Source organism: Bos mutus, chromosome 22 (genome assembly GCF_027580195.1).
Source record: "Bos mutus isolate GX-2022 chromosome 22, NWIPB_WYAK_1.1, whole genome shotgun sequence".
Taxonomy (NCBI): Eukaryota; Metazoa; Chordata; class Mammalia; order Artiodactyla; family Bovidae; genus Bos; species Bos mutus.
The window spans coordinates 8,529,520-8,546,004 of record NC_091638.1 but is presented as its reverse complement, the minus strand read 5'-3'; the positions used below and the strand labels follow the sequence as shown (position 1 = coordinate 8,546,004).

Below are 16,485 nucleotides of genomic sequence, written 5' to 3'. Positions count from 1 at the left end.
TTGGTTTAAGTTTGGCAGAGATGACCATTTTTTGGAAATAATTTTATTTATTTTTGGCTGCACTGGGTCTTCATTAATATTGCTCAGGCTCTCTGTAGTTGCAGTTAGTGAGGGCTACTCTTCGCTGCAGGCACAGGCTTCTCACTGCAGTGGATTCTCTTGTTGCAGAGCACAGGCTCAATAGTTGTGGCACACAGGCTTAGTTGCTCTGTGGCATGTGAGATCTTCATGGACTAGGGATGAAACCCATGTCCTATGCACTGGCAGGCAGATTCTTAACCACTGAGCTATCATGGAAGTCCAGAGATGACCACTTGTGAGGGCAGTATTTGGTCCCAGTTCCTTGAAAGAGCTTTAAGCTTTTCTTTAAGAAAGCTTTAAGAAAGTCTAAGGGCCCAAGGTTTTCCCTTGAGAAGCCATAACAGAGGTACAAATCCTCTGCCAATCACAGCCCAACTAGACCTTCTCTGCTCCCCACCAAATAGGGTCCCCAGGCCCTAACACAGAGACCTGCATCCTCAGTAGCTCTAGGAAAGCTTCCTGGGCTCCCACAAGAGCACAGATGCTTTAGAGACAGAAGAGACTGGGACCCGAGTCATTCTATCTGGGAAATGAGCCTATCCCAGAGTCAAAGATCACTGTGACTAAACCATTGCTGTTGTTATTTAGTCGTTAAATCATGTCTGACTTGTCATGCAAACAGGACCGTGCCATGTGGTTTCTGAAACAAATAACTTACTTTCATCACCATTGTGATTATTATTCGCCCTTGACTGTGCATGTAAAAACCTGAGAGTTTTGACATCACACGGGTGTGGATCCAGATGTTTCCACGCCTTGAGCAAGGTGCTGAGCCTCAGTTTCCTTATGGGTAAAATGGGGGGTAGTAATAGCACCTCTTTCAGGGTCACACTGTGAGGGTTTGACTTTGTTAATTGCATGGAAACCACCCAGCCCAGGGCACAGGGAGTGTACCCAATAAAGGACAGTCACTCTAATTAGTGATGAAACAGCAAGCAAGCAATACCAACAGTGTGAGAGGAGTCTGGATGAAGGAGAAAGATGCTGGCTGAGAAAGGATACCCATTCTCAGCTGAGAACAGCTTTTTTAGTCAGAAGAAAAGGATGACCAAAACCCAGAAAATATGGTCACCTGGCCATGTGGAAGATGAACCAGGCCAGAATGAAAAGGATGAAGAGGCAGGAGAAATGAGGTTGCCTTGCCAAAAGGACCTTGAACTCAGGTGGAAGGGTTGGGCCAGCTACCAGAGGCCACGGGAGGCCCCTGCGGAGTTCCAGACTCCGGGCCACCTGTATTCACCCGTGGACAAGCGATACACATCCGGGATGGGAGGGCCCACCTCTGGGGCACCCTCCCATCCCCCATCCTGTCTTCAACCCTCCTGTCACAGGGAAGAGCCCAAAGAACACTGGGCTCCCCAAGACCTATCTGGGGACAGGCAGGATGCTGGGGAGGTCCAAGACCAGAGCTCCCAGCAGGAGTCTCAGAGATCACGAAACCCTTGAGTCACTGCTTGACCTAAAAATAATTGCCAGACGGCCTTTTCGACAGCGCCAGCCCAGGGAGCGAGTGCCGCCTCTTCTCCAGTAACTACACAGCTCACCTGGAAACCCTACTCCTGGAGAAGGAGCCCATTTTCCTCCACCTCCAATAAAGAAAAGCCTCTGCATGGGAAGAGAAATGTCCTGCAGACGAGGGTGCCCAGGAGGGGGCCGCCTTGATTAAAGCAGGTTGTTCTGCCAAGAAGCCTTGAATATGCTCTCTTGGTTTGGGGCTGTTAGTGCAGCGTGGAGGCAGCAGGCGACATGAATTGCCTTTTATCTAATTGGAAAACTCCCACCGAGTTTAGAAGTACTCATTTAGACAGGCAGATCAATAAAAGAAATGGGGAGCGGATGACCGTGGAGATGTTTGGGAACGAGCCGGGCCTCTATACATCTGCTTAATAAAGACAAACTCCTCCAGGTTGCAGTGCAAACCTGGGCTACCCTCTTGGCTCCAGACGCCAGCCTGTCCCATTTGTTTTCCACGAGCAGACGTTTCTCAGGAGCAACGGGCAAGAGACCCCTTCCCTTCCCTTCCCTTCTCTTCATCTGAGTTCAAGAGCTCTGTTGAAGAGAGGGCAGAAACACAAAGAGGGGCCTTAGGACTTTGACTAGGGTTATTCTAGCATCTTCCCCAAATGGTGAGGGCTTCCCAGGTGGCACTAGTGGTAAAGAGCCCACCTGGCAATGCAGGAGATGCAAGAGACCAAGGTTCAATCCCAGGGTTGCAAGGGTTCCCTGGAGGAGGAAATGGCACCCTACTCCAGTATTCTTGCCTGGAAAATTCCATGGACAGAGGAGCCTGGCAGGCTATACAGTCCATGAGGCTGTAAAGTGTCAGACATGACTAAGCAACTAGGTAACCAAAAAATGGTATTCCCTTGACCCAAACTCAAATGGAACAGAACAAAAAGCAGAGATCCACAGGAAAGGGATAGAAAAAAGAAAGGAGAGATGAGTGAGGAGAAAGATGAGGCTCTCTTGCCATTTCATATCATTTTATTGTGTATAAATCCCACTGCACAGTAATGAGCACTGTCTGAGCATCTGTGTTAAGAACTCCCCAGCTGAAACCTTCTTTCCCCTCCTCTCTCTCTTAGTCATCATTGAATTAGGAGCTCTGAAATGTCTTCCTCATTCCCACATCACCACCCTCGTGACCTTTTATCCATCCTTGTCCCTGCTGTCAACCCCCCACCCCCATCCCCATTCTATACACAGGAAGCTGAAGCCCTCATTTCAAACACAAGCTTTTGTTCCTGGCCACAGTATAGAAGCTGAGTCCCTTCAAAGGGAAAAATGCTATGTGGCTAAAGGTCCAGAAGTAGAAGGTGTGTGTGTGTGTGTGTGTGTGTGTGTGTACACGTGCACTTGTATGTGTACTGGTCTACAGGTACTTCACATATGCTCGGGGAAATGTGATAAAGTGGGGAACCCTGCTTGGAATTGCTGCATCCCTCCTCTGACTCCTGCAGAAGTTCCTCCCCGGGCTGGGGCTGCAGGAAGAAACCTGCTGCCTCTCGGCTTTAACAAAGGACGTTCTCTTGCACCATCCCACTGCGAAGGCACAGACTCATACCTGGGCCACGGATCGGTTGCCATGGAAATGACTGCAGAGTCACAAATAAGGTGGTATTATGTTCTCTCAGCAGGACCAGACGAAAGCTAGAAGCTAGAGAGAGAAAGAGGGAGACAGAGCTGAGAGAAAGAAAGAATAAAAATACCTTCTATCAATAGCAAGCCGTAAGGGAAACACAAACAGTGATGGGGTGAAAGGATGATGCTTGAGAGAAAGCAGCCTTCAGACAGGACAGGGGGATGGCATTGTTTCCTTTAAGGGAGGGCTCTCATGTCAGGAAGGAGGGAGGAGCTCATGCAGCCCCTCTCTCTTCTACTGGCTTTTTCTCTCCCTCTTCATTGGGTAATGTTGCAAAAAGCTAGAAAGGAAGGGTTGGGGGGAGACATACAGAATAAGGCAGGAGGTGAAAGGGGGGGTCTCAGGAGGTGAATCAAATCATTTCTCTTTTCCTCTCTCCCCACGAAACAGAAAGGCCCTGCTCTGATTCTCGACAGAAAACTTCAAGCCTCTTGATCTGTGACCCTCTTATCCATACACCCTTCAGGATCTCAGCACTCTTATTAAGATTTTTCTCCTGAGCCCAGTGCCTCAGAAGGGAGAGGGATCCCATTGTCCTCCCAAGGTCACTTGTTCATTTGAATCTTCATCAGTTTCCCTGCTGTGGATGCAAGTGTGAGCATCAAGGTCCAGATTCAGACTCAAGGAGCTAATAAGAAGCACCAAGCTTATTCCAGCTAAACTACAAAACTTTCAATAAGGCAAGGAACTTTCAAATTCTCCTCAGCCACTCTTTTTTTTTTTTTTTAATGGATGTGTAAGTATAGGTTTCAACAAGCACAATGCTTTCAACAAAACATAAAAAAGTTTCCTGTGATCTCTCAATCCATTATCAAAATAAGCAGATTTTCAAAAGTATTGCAATCTTACCCACTTTCTCTGAGCTTCATTCTTTTTGTGGTGGCCAGGACAGTTAGCTGCCTTAGTCGGGAGTCTAGAAAGACTGAGCAACTTCCTCTGTAATACTGTTTGAGTAGCAGTGAAAGTCTTGCCAACTAAAATGTTCTCCCCTATCAACTAATATACGTGCCTAAAACCCCGCATTTGTGTAATCCCTTTCTGTCTTCAAAAGGTCTATTCAAGAAGTCAGAAGTTAGGGCAATCTTCTCTAACTTCTCAGTGGGAATCCGTTTTCAGATTAGCTTCCCGAGTGGTGCTAGTGGTAAAGAACCAGCCTGCCAATGCAGGGGACTGTAAGAGACACAGGTTCGATCCCTCAGTCAGGAAGATCCCCTGGAGGAGGGCATCGCAACCCACCCCAGTATTCTTGCCTGGAGAATCCCATGGACAGAGGAGCCCGGCGGGCTACAGTCCATAGGGTCACAAAGAGTCAGACATGATGGAAACAATTTAGCACAAGGAAATGGGACACGGGATGCATAAATTCTGCTGCATACAACAGTGGACAGATAGGAGTATTTCTGTCCCCCATTATATGCATCAGAATTCAGTCATCAGAATGCTCACATCTGACCCTTGAGAGTCAAGGGAATGATAATATTTGTCCCCAAGGTATCAAGCTGCTCACTCCTGGGTCCTCCCAGGATGGGACCAGGAGCAGTTTCAGTCAACAGGGAAGCACCAAGAGTTTCCAAACAGCTGAAAGATTGTGAAGTTCTTTGCTCCCCTCTATAAAGTTTCCCTGGCTTAACACAGTGACTCTAGACTCCTCAGGATCCCCAGCCTAGTCTACTTATCTCCCTCCATTGTGGAGTGGGAGACGAAGTGGTGAGCCTTGATCTAACTCAAAAGGTCAACAGCAGGGTCTTGGGGAGGATCTGAGGCAGGCAGTTGGCAGCGAGCTTTACTAAGCCTTCAGTTAAGGTCTTAACTGAGTAATAGAAGCATAGAGAAATTACCTTTCTGACTGGTACTGGTAGTAATTCAGTCAATCAAAAACTTAGCTAGGGACTTCCCTGATGGTCCAGTGGTTAAGACTCCACACTCTCAATGCAGGGGGCCCAGGTTCGATCCCTGGTCAGGGAACTAGATCTCACATGCCGCAACCAAAGTTCACAAGTCACAGTGAAAGATCCCTTAGCCCACAACAAAGATCAAATATCCTGATGCTGCAACTAAGACCCAGCACAGCCAAATAAATAAATATTTAAAAAAAAAAAAAAAAACTGAGCTAAAGCAGGGAATTGCTTTTTAAGAAGTGATACAAACACCCTAAATAGCTCATTGTAACTTAAAATATAAACATGCTTTTTTCCTGCTAACTTTTAATGTGGAGCCAAGATGTTTTATTTGAATATTAGAACACTGATAAAAGTTCTCCATCAATTTCTTCAAAAGCCACATTCATAATTCACATCTACAATTTCCAGTTTCCATTACTTTCAAGCAAAGTAAAATTTTAAGGACAATTATGAGGTAATCTGAACACACAATCCTTCCAAATTGTTTTGTATCTCTGCAGTCATTTATAGTTGTCTCACCCACACCCAATTCAATAGCAATTTTTTATCAACTCACATTTATTGAGTCTTTTCAAAGCATGCAATTTTGTTTTCATAGAAATAGCTCTCTTTTCATACTCAATGTTCATTGGTTTACATAATATTTAATTAAATTATGGATTGATGTAGTGAATTGGTTGAGTCAAGGTTTTTTAAAAGAGGGCCCACTACTATTTTTTCTCTGAAGGCAAAGTCTCCTCCTAAGGAGTTTGCCTGAAATTGACCTTCAAGGAAAATCACATTTTAAATATCAGAGGTCAATTATTATACACCGAGAACTCTTTGTGCAACAAATAAGAAAATAGTTTCCCAGGATACAAAAATAATTGAGGTAAGGTAGACCTCTGGCATGAGAGGAGGTCACCAAAGCCTCTCCCTGAAAGCAACTAAAATACAGAATGCTAGTAACAGCTATTTCAAGACCCTGGACAGCAACCGAAAGCAAACAACAGACTGATGCGTCAAAAACCTGTGCTTTTGGAGAACAGTTGGAATCTACAGTGTATTTTCCCAGGGCTGATCCCATCAAGCTCCCGCACCCTCTCAGATCAGTTAGCATAGTTAGTTCTAACAGGCGCAACAGACTGGATGACCAGCAGCTTCACTGCCAGAAAGGGATGGTTTAGTTTGGAGCTAAAGGTGAAAACCTGGTGCTCAGTGGATGACAGGCAACAATCTCAGTGGTGACCACACAAGGAAGGTCAGACATTTCAACAGTCTTCAAGGTGGCGATTCTATTTGGTGCAAACATCAGCCTAGCGGACTAGCCAGAAATTTAATAGGGAAATGCAAGAAGTGAGCACACACAGAGGTACATTCCACCTATCTCTGGCTGACCTGGAGTTGGTGGACATGGTGGGGTGGGGGTGGGACCAGAGAGGGGCTTATGAAGAACAAAAGCCAGAGCATCCTTAAAACAGCACACAGATCCATCAGCAGCAGGTAGAAACCTGTCTGGCTAAAAGTGTATAAACACAGTCTCTGAAGAATCACTTGCTGGCCACTAAATCATGCAGACACAAAAACAAGACCTGGGAAACCAAGCTTAGAAATAATACAGTAACATGTTAATTTATTGTTATACTCATATATGTTTTTTTAAGTGAGAAAATATAGCCACATACCACAAATGAGATAGAATTCATAAGAAAGTTACTAAACAAACAAAAACCCTGAGGGGGGAATTCAGAATCCAATTTTGCTACTATATAGTACCTAAAATTTCAAGGTTTCAACAAAAAAATGATAAGACATAAAAAGAAATAGACAAGTGTGACCCACATGTAGGGAAAAAGCAGATAAAGATAACTTATCTTTATTAATTTGTATAATTAATTCACTATAATTTATTAAATTATGGATTATGTGCTATGGTGAGTGAGGTGTCACCAAATAATAAAATATAAACTTTTACTTGAAATTTAATTTTCAGCTTTACGTGAAATAGAATGGTGTGGATTCCTATAGTCGTATACATAATGTGACAAATACTTTGAGCTAGATATTTGGAACTCTATAAACTCTGCAAGAAAATTAAAATGGTTAAATTAAAATTAAAATGGAAACCAACACTTTCTTGCCTTGTAAGTTTGTTATCCTGGTTTTTTTTTCAAGTATTTTTATTTCTGTACTTTCAAACTCTAGACCTAGATTTTTTTTATAACCTGACTGAAAGTCAAAGATATATACACACTCCTACAACAAGCCTCCCTTGGAAAACACAAGAAGATTAAACAGATTGTGAAATAAAAGCCCCATGTGTGCCAAACATGTGGGTGTATTCACTTCTTAATTTGGCATAACCGACACAATTTTGTCTAAGGTACAATTTCAGTGTGGGGAAAATACCAAAGAGAACTTCAAAGATACTCAGTACAGTCTCATCAGTTGACTAATAGTATTTCTTATGCTTTCTGTTGCCTTCAATAGGAAGACTTCAACTTTCTTCATAGTATGTGTTGGCAAAGAAGAGAACATATTCTAATTACATCCAACAGAAGCTTTGAGACTGGAAGTGGGCATCCAGATAGTGCTTCAGGGGCCAGTGTGGAGCTCAGGCCTATCCACCCTGCGAGTCTCCCCAAGAGGCACAGTGGCTGACCAATCTCTAGTCAGCTTCTCTCATTTTTTTTATTGGAGGATAATCTCCAATAAATATAAGCAGCTCATATAACTCAATATCAGAAAAACAAACATCCCAATTAAAAAAAAAAAAAATGGGCAGGATACCTAAACAGACATTTCTCCAAAGAAGACATACAGATAGTCAATAAACACATGAAAAGATGCTCAACATTCCTCATTATTAGAGAAATGCATATCAAAACTACAATGAGGTATCACCTCACCCGATCACTCAGTTTCCCTTTACTAACAGCCCGATGATGCCCTGTGGACCTGGCCCCACCCTGCCCCTTCCACAGCATTCCTGCAGAGAATGACTCCCTACTCCTGCCAGAGACCTGGGCATGTGCACCAGTCGCCAGGCTGACTTCCTCCCAAGCCTACCAGTTGTAGCATCCATCTGCTGCTGCTGCTGCTAAGTCGCTTCAGTTGTGTCCGACTCTTTGCGACCCCAGAGACGGCAGCCCACCAGGCTCCCCCGTCCCTGGGATTCTCCAGGCAAGAACACTGGAGTGGGTTGCCATTTCCTTCTCCAACGCGGGAAAGTGAAAAGTGAAAGTGAAGTCACTCAGTCGTGTCCAACTCTTCCTGACCCCATGGACTGCAGCCCACCAGGCTCCTTCGCCCATGGGATTTTCTAGGCAAGCATACTGGAGTGAGGTGCCATTGCCTTCTCCAAGCATCCATCTACAACTGCTGTTAATTCAACTACAGTAGAGAAACAGTTTCCCTTCTGTGATTCATGATTGATGAAGACTGTTCTAAAACACAAAACTGCCAGGCAAATGGTTAAGAATACACTCATTTACAAATCAAGCAGATCAAGAACATCCATTTGAATTCCAAAAGTCAAAGTACTCATGTCAAATGAGTCCCATGGAACGATTAAAGGAAGTCTGGCAGCTCTCTATCAGCCATCAGGAATGCCTACAAGTTGGAAAACTCAATTTTTTAACAGATGTCTCGTGGTTTGGAGTGCTGACTCAGGTGGGCCCTACCCACAGCTCTAGGAACCAGCTATATGCCTCTGCACAGCCCCTAATATTCAGTGAAACAACCACCCCCCTGGGTAGAGAGCCACTAGAGCTAATAAAATAACTACATTGGTGAATGAGAGCCTCCCCCCAGCCCTTCACACATGGGCTACCCAGTCTTCTGCTTGCCAGCCTCACAAACCACTTAAGTGCAGGAAAGTGAAAAGTGAAAGTGAAAGCCACTCAGTCATATTCAACTCCTTGCAACCCCAAGGACTATACAGTCCATGGAATTCTCCAGGCCATAATACTAGAGTGGATAGCCTTTCCCTTCTCCAGGGGATCTTCCTAACCCAGGGATCGAACCCAGGTCTCCCACATTGCAGACGGATTCTTTACCAGCTGAGCCATAAGGGAAGCCCAAGGATACTGGAGTGGGTAGCCTATCCCTTCTTCAGCAGATCTTCCCAACCCAGGAATAGTACTGGGGTCTCCTGCATTGCAGCCAGATTCTTTACCAACTGAGCCATCAGGGAAGCCCTTAAGTCCAGGAAGCTCTCAGAATTCTCTTGAGCTGTCAGGCAAGCAGTCATCTCCAAATGAAGAAAGCTTAAATATGCAGCCTAGATCCATATTTTACTGAAATCCCCATGTTCCACTCAGAGCCCTCCTGGTTCCCCTGAAACCACTAAAGCAAATCTTAACAAACCCAGGGCAATGACGCCTGGATCACTTCATCCAAGTTTCTACCTTTCCTCCACAAACCTTTGTGGTAGGGTGAATTTACATGGGCATTTTAATAAGCAAATGTTTCATAATTTTCAGATGTCTTTACAATTCTCATTTCAAATAGTCTCTGAGAATAAATTGCATTCATTTGCAGATAGAAATTGTAAAAAGCTTTAACTGCTTAAGTTTATAGGATTCCCAGGAAGGAAGAGGAATGTCTGGGAGACAAACCAGACAGGAGGCCCATCCCTGGCCTCCTCCACTCCTGCCGTGAGTTCGTTGATCAGGGACCCCTGCAATGGGAGCGAAGAGTCTTAGCCACAGGACCACCAGGGAATCACAGATTTAAATAGCCACAAAAAATTTCATTCTATGGACACCCTGTAGTAATTGACTTCATTTCATTACACAAGCAATATTTGAAGTACATATTTAAAAAGAGAAAAAAAGAAATAAGAATCACGCATTCTGCCAACACCAAGTCAGCATATTGGTAATTGCCTCTCTAGATTTTTTTAAGAGCACAAAAGTACAAATAAAGATAAATGTGGATTCTTTATTTCTTACTTTGTCATCTTAACAACCACAACTTGTTGATCAGCTATGCTCCCAATACAAAATAAAAAGTTTAAAGGTAAAAAATGTTTAAATAATGTATACTAAATATTTTTTGTTTCTAATACTTGTTTTTCTTTGCTATTATTTTAGTTAATTATCATATTTCATTGTATGAACAGACTATGCTATTCTTTTTCATATATTTAACTGACTTCAATTAATTGCCATTATTAACAATGTTCCATCTTTATACATAAATCTTTACATGCATACTCGATTCATTTACTAATAAAAAATCCTAGAAATGATAGTGTCAAAGAATACTTTTCATTTGTTAAGTATTCTAGGTCATATTGCCCAACTGTCCTTCCAAAAAATGACTCTCAGAGTCATTTGCCATTGATCTGCCATCAACAGTACTCAAATGCTCACCTTCTCACCTCTTAAACAACTCTCAACATTATGTTCAAATTTTTTTTCAATCTGATAGCCAAAATAAGGTCTTTCGCTATTTGAATGTACGTGTGTTTACCACGAAGATTGAGTTTTTTCAAACTTTTCTTCTTATTAAAATCATCCAATTTGTTGTGAGGTTGTCCATCTTTTTCTTGTTAGATTATAGATCTCTTTCTCATTGAAAGACATTACCATTCTATCTTGTATAGCATACTCCTTTGTCATTTGCCTGCTACATTTTTATGGCTTCTTTTTTAGTATTTCTGTAATAAAAAATAAATTTCAGGACTTTGGGTTCTGGAAACTGGGTAAACTAAGGCCTTCTCCCAGCTCCACTCTATACAATCCACATAGAAATTATAGACCAAAAGAATAAAATTAAATATACAGCTTAAGTTAAAAGACAAGAGAAATTCCTTGGTGCCAAAAACGAAGGAGTGGGATAAAACCATGTGCAGAGTCGTGACACTTGAGAGGCATGTCAAACTGAACACGGGCCTTAAGGGTCTTGTGTTTTAATAGTTACATAAGAGTGGGTGATAAGCTTTAAATCTACAGAAAGCAGAGAGCAAAAGTAGAACTTATTCCCTAACACCAGACCATGGAAAAACTGTTAACTTCATAAAAGAGAAGACTGGCTCTTAAATGAAAATATACTTTGTAGCAACTCTTTCACAATCAATAACCCATGAAACTGCCACAAGAGGAAAGAAAGAAAAAGTAAGAAAAAGTTTTGCTGAAAATGTGCTCAAAATCCAAAATGACAAGCCACACTCACTATTTACTGTTACAGTATACAGAAAAAATGGGCACAGCTGAACTTGTGATAAAGAATAGTCTTAAAAGACTCCTGGATGGTTATCTTTTAAAAAAAGATTTCTTTTTTTCTTCTTTTAATAAAAAGAAGAAATACAAATCTACAAAAATCGAAAAATATGAAAAAACTTATTGGCAAATGAACTTTTAGAACCTAAAATTTTACTGTACAAGATCAACATAAGATTAAACGTAACTGAAAAGTTAATGAACTGGAGGAGAGAGAAATGAAGAAATTAATGAGACAAAGAGGCAGAAAATGTCTGATAGAACTTTTTAAAAGGAGAGTGGAAAATAAAAGTAGGAACTTCCCTGGCAGTCCAGTGGTTAAGACACTCAACTTCCACTGCAGGGCCTATGGGTTTGATTCCCGGTTGGAGAACTAAGATCCCACACGCCAGGTGGCACCGCCAAAAAAGGAAAAAAAGTAATATTTTAAGAGATAATAGATGAGACTCTCCCAGAATTAATGAAAGACATGAATCTTCAGTTAAAGTATAATGAGCTTTAAAAATGATACATTTTTAAAACCCTACCCATAGGCTCATATAATGAAACCAGAACATCAAAGTCAAAATGAAATGCCATAAAAGAGACTTGAGGGGAAAAACAGATGATCTGTAAGAACAAAGAACAATAATTAAACTGACAGCAGACTTCTCACCAGTGACAACAGAAGCGAGAACACAATTAACAAAAACCTTTAAATGACTAAGTGAAATTACATATCACCCCAGAATTCCATATGCAGCTTATACATGCCTCAAGGAGGAGGGAGAAATAGTCACTTTCAGATTAAAGACTGAGATTTACGTATCATAACAGAAAAGTAAAAAAAAGTAAAGTGAAAGTGTTAGTCACTCAGTTGTGTCTGACTCTTTGTGACCCCTGAACTAGATCACCAGGCTCTTCTGTCCATGGAATTCTCCAGGCAAGATATACTGGCGTGATTCCTGCTTCCACGGACATCACGGTTCAGTTTCTGTTGGCTGAGTTTACACTGTGGTCCCACCATCTAGTCCTACCCAGTTCCATCTGTTAGGGAGGGGTCCTCATCACCTTCACTGACCCATTTCAGAATCTCTGGAGTTGTCCTTGAAACAGTCACTCAGCCGTGCCCAACTCTTTGTGACTCCATGGACTATAGTCCTCCAGGCTCTTCTGTCCATGGAATTCTCCAGGCAAGAATACTGGAGTGGGTAGCCATATCTACTAAAGGGAATAATTCAGGGGTGGGAAATGAACCCTAAGACAACAGTGGGAGGAAAGAAGCAAGGATAAGTAAGGAAACAGGTAAATAAATGAGTAAAATTATGCAAGCATTGAATGAAAAAATAAAAGGAGTAACAATAGTAAGGACTTATTTGGAGGACTGAAAACGAGTAGAACTAAAATTCTATAAAAAAGAAACATGGGCATGGGGAAAGGAAAGATCAGAATTAAAATGTTCTAAAGTCCTTGAATTATTCAGGATAAGGTTATTGTTGTAGCTGTTGTTTTAATTAACTATGCACGTTAAAAATTAAAGTGTAACCAATAAAAGAATAGAAATAGAATGAATAAATTTCAAAACAGTTGAAGCTAAAAAGGGCAATAAGGAATATTTTATTAACCTAAAAGAAAGCAGGGAAGAAAAACAGCAGAGAAAAGGCATGGTAAATAGAAAACAGAAAATAAGATGGTTGGTATAACTTCAAATAGATTCATAATCTTATAAATTAATCAGATTAAATGTATTAAACAGAAATTCGCTGATTGAATGCTTATCCATTTGACCATATGCTATTTACCAAAGACTCATCTGAAACATAATGACATATAAATGTTAGAAGTCTATGAATGGGAAAGATATGCTGGGCATATTCAACTAAAAGAATGCTGGTGTAACAACATGAATATCACAAAAGGAAGACTAAACAAAAAAAATACAGATATAGAGATATACTTATTTAGACAGAGTTGTTATCATTTACATAAGGATAAAAGGGGCAATTCACAAGTAAGAATAATAACTCACATTTATGGAGCACTTACAATGTGCCAGACACTATTCTAAGTGTTTTTTGATTTCATTTTAATTTATTTATTTATCTGTGCCAGGTCTTAGGATCTTCAATCTTTGTTATGGCATACGAGATCTCTTTAGTTGCTGCATGTGGGCTCTAGTGGCTAGACCAGGGATTGAACCTGAACCCCCTGCATCGGGAGTGTGGAGTTGTAGCGACTGGATGAGGGGACTCCCTCTAAGCACTTTTTATATGTATTAATTTATTTAATCTTCACAATCATCCCCAAAGCATTGCCCATTATACAGATGAGAATACTGAATTTTAGGAAAGATCCAGAGCTCGTCAACAATATAGTCACCATTCAAACCCAGCCAGTCTGGCTCCAGGGTCTAAACTCTGCATTTTTTGCTAACAGCATGACTTCAAAATATATGAAGCACCCACTTACAGAACTTCAAAGAAAATTAGCAAATTCACAATCATAATAGAAAATTTAATATGCATGCCTCAGTATCTAATTAAGCTAATAAAAAATTAGTGAAGATATAGAACACAATTAAAATACTTGACTTACTGGCTCTATATATAAGGCATCATTCCCAACAATTAGAGAACACATATTCTTTTCAAGCAGCATGAAACATTTATAAAAATAGATCACATGAAAGGTTGCAAAGCCATTCGCTCTATAAATCCCAGAGAATGAACAGCAAAGAGGCTATGATCTCTAACTACAGTGTAATTAAACTACAAATCAATACCAAAAAGATAACCCCAAATAACCTATATATTTGGAAATTCTGAAAACACTTTAAACTATATTAATGGTCAAAGGACAAATTGCAATGCACATAATAAGATCTTTAGAAAAAATGATGACAAAAATACTGCATATCCAAAGTTACAGAAGTACTAAGAAAATGGTGATTCTATGGTCTTAAAAGTCTATATTAGAAATAAAGGAAGATTAGAAATTAATGAGCTTCACTGTGCAACTGGTTCCAAATTGGGAAAGGAGTACGTCAAGGCTGTATACTGTCACCCTGGTTATTTAACTTATATGCAGAGTACATCATGAGAAATGCTGGACTGGATGAAGCACTAGCTGGAATCAAGATTGCCAGGAGAAATATCAATAACCTCAGATATGCAGATGACACCACCCTTATGGCAGAAAGTGAAGAAGAACTAAAGAGTCTCCTGATGAAAGTGAAAGAGGAGAGTGAAAAAGTTGGCTTAAAGCTCAACATTCAGAAAACTAAGGTCATGGCATCCAGTCCCATCACTTCATGGCAAATAGATGGAAAACGATGGAAACAGTGAGAGACTTTATTTTGGGGGGCTCCAAAATCACTGCAGATGGTGACTGCAGGCTTGAAATTAAAAGACCCTTGCTCCTTGGAAGAAAAGTTATGACCAATCTATAAAGCATATTAAAAAGCAGAGATGTTACTTTGCCAACAAAGTAATGTCTTTCTAGTCAAAGCTATGGTTTTTCCAGTGGTCATGTATGGATGCGAGATTTGGACTATAAGGAAAGCTGAGTGCCGAAGAATTGATGCTTTTGACCTGTGGTGTTGGAGAAGACTCTTGAGAGTCCCTTGGACTGCAAGGAGATCCAACCAGTCTATCCTAAAGGAAATCAGTCCAGAATATTCATTGGAAGGACTGATGTTGAAGCTGAAACTCCAATACTTTGACCACCTGATGTGAAGAACTGACTCATTGGAAAAGACCCTGATGCTGAGAAAGATTGAAGGCAGGAGGAGAAGGGGACGACAGAGGATGAGATGGTTGGATGGCATCACTGACTCGATTGGACATGAGTTTGAGTAAACTCCAGGAGTTGATGATGGACAGGGCAGCCTGGCGTGCTGCAGTCCATGGGATCGCAAAGAGTCGGACATGACTGAGCAACTGAACTGAACTGATTGTGCAACTAAAGGTAGAAAAATTCAAGAAGCTATAAAGGAGGGAGAAATGATAAAGTAAGAGTAACTAATACAATACAAAAAAAAAAAAAAAACCTCTCATAAGTTGTTTCTAGAAAGTTTTATAAAATTTGTCCTAAGGAGGAAGAGTACAAGTCACTTCAAACCCAAAGCTGAGAGATCAGATTCTCCACTCACCACTGTGTGACCCATTGCCAGGTTACTTAACCTCTCTGGGAACAGTTTGTGCATCTATAAAAATCAGTCAGTTAGGGACTTCCCTGGGGATGCAGTGGTTAAGACTCCACAACCCCAATGCAGGCGCCCTGGTTCAATCCCTGGTTGGGGAACTAGATCCCACATGCAAGATCCCACATGCCACAACTAAGACCCGGTACAGTCAAATAAATAAAATAAATAAGAAAATAAAATTAGATCAACTCAGAAACTTTGCTCTTCCAATGCTCACAGAGATTATTTACTAAGAAGAATATGTATATGTAATTGCAAAGCAAATGGCCATTATAGGAGAAAAGTCTTCGGTCCTGATGCAAACAATCTGAAAAAATATAATCAGAAAGTAAAGAAACGCATTCTGTGGGCAGCTTCTCCCTTGGTACCACCAGAGACTGAGCTAGGAAAATGTTAGCAAATTCCTAACTGAGTGAGGAAACCATGTTTATTCAAAAAGCCTGCTCCTGGAGAATTCATAACTCCCAACTGTAGAGGTTCTAAGACTATCGGGTCCATGTGAGTGTGAAATCCCAAATGTATGGCAAGTTTAGGACATTCACAGTAAAGAATAAACACTCAAAAATATTTTTGAATAAATGAACTAAGATGAATATGCAAGGTAATGCATGAAAGGAAGTGCTGATCCAGATTTCAGGATAAAGACAGTTTAATTAATCACTCAGTTCATTTGTTTAAAAAAAAGAAAAAGTTGGACTAAAGGCCTAAGAGCCTACGGCTTTAAATTAGATTAAATCGTGGCTGACAGTGATGGATACATATCCTGATTAACTAGAAAAATGGACCTCGGTCTTTCCCATGTGCCTGTGGGTATTAGGGCAGGAAGGGACCACAGACATCGAAGACAGTGTGAATACAGCCCCGAAGTTTCTTATGACCTCTCTACTAGAGAATGACAGATGAGCAGAATCCACACTTTGAGAAAAAGACCCTGACCATGTGGACAGGTTATTTGCAAAGTGGAATATGCTC

General features: G+C 41.1%; 1 non-coding gene across 1 annotated transcript; it reads left to right on the top strand.

Annotated features, from left to right (window-relative positions):
- The first annotated feature begins 5,115 nt into the window (after positions 1 to 5,115).
- On the top strand, positions 5,116 to 5,188 carry TRNAE-CUC (transfer RNA glutamic acid (anticodon CUC)). The gene has a single exon. It is a non-coding gene; the product is annotated as a tRNA-Glu (tRNA).
- The last annotated feature ends 11,297 nt before the right edge of the window (positions 5,189 to 16,485 follow it).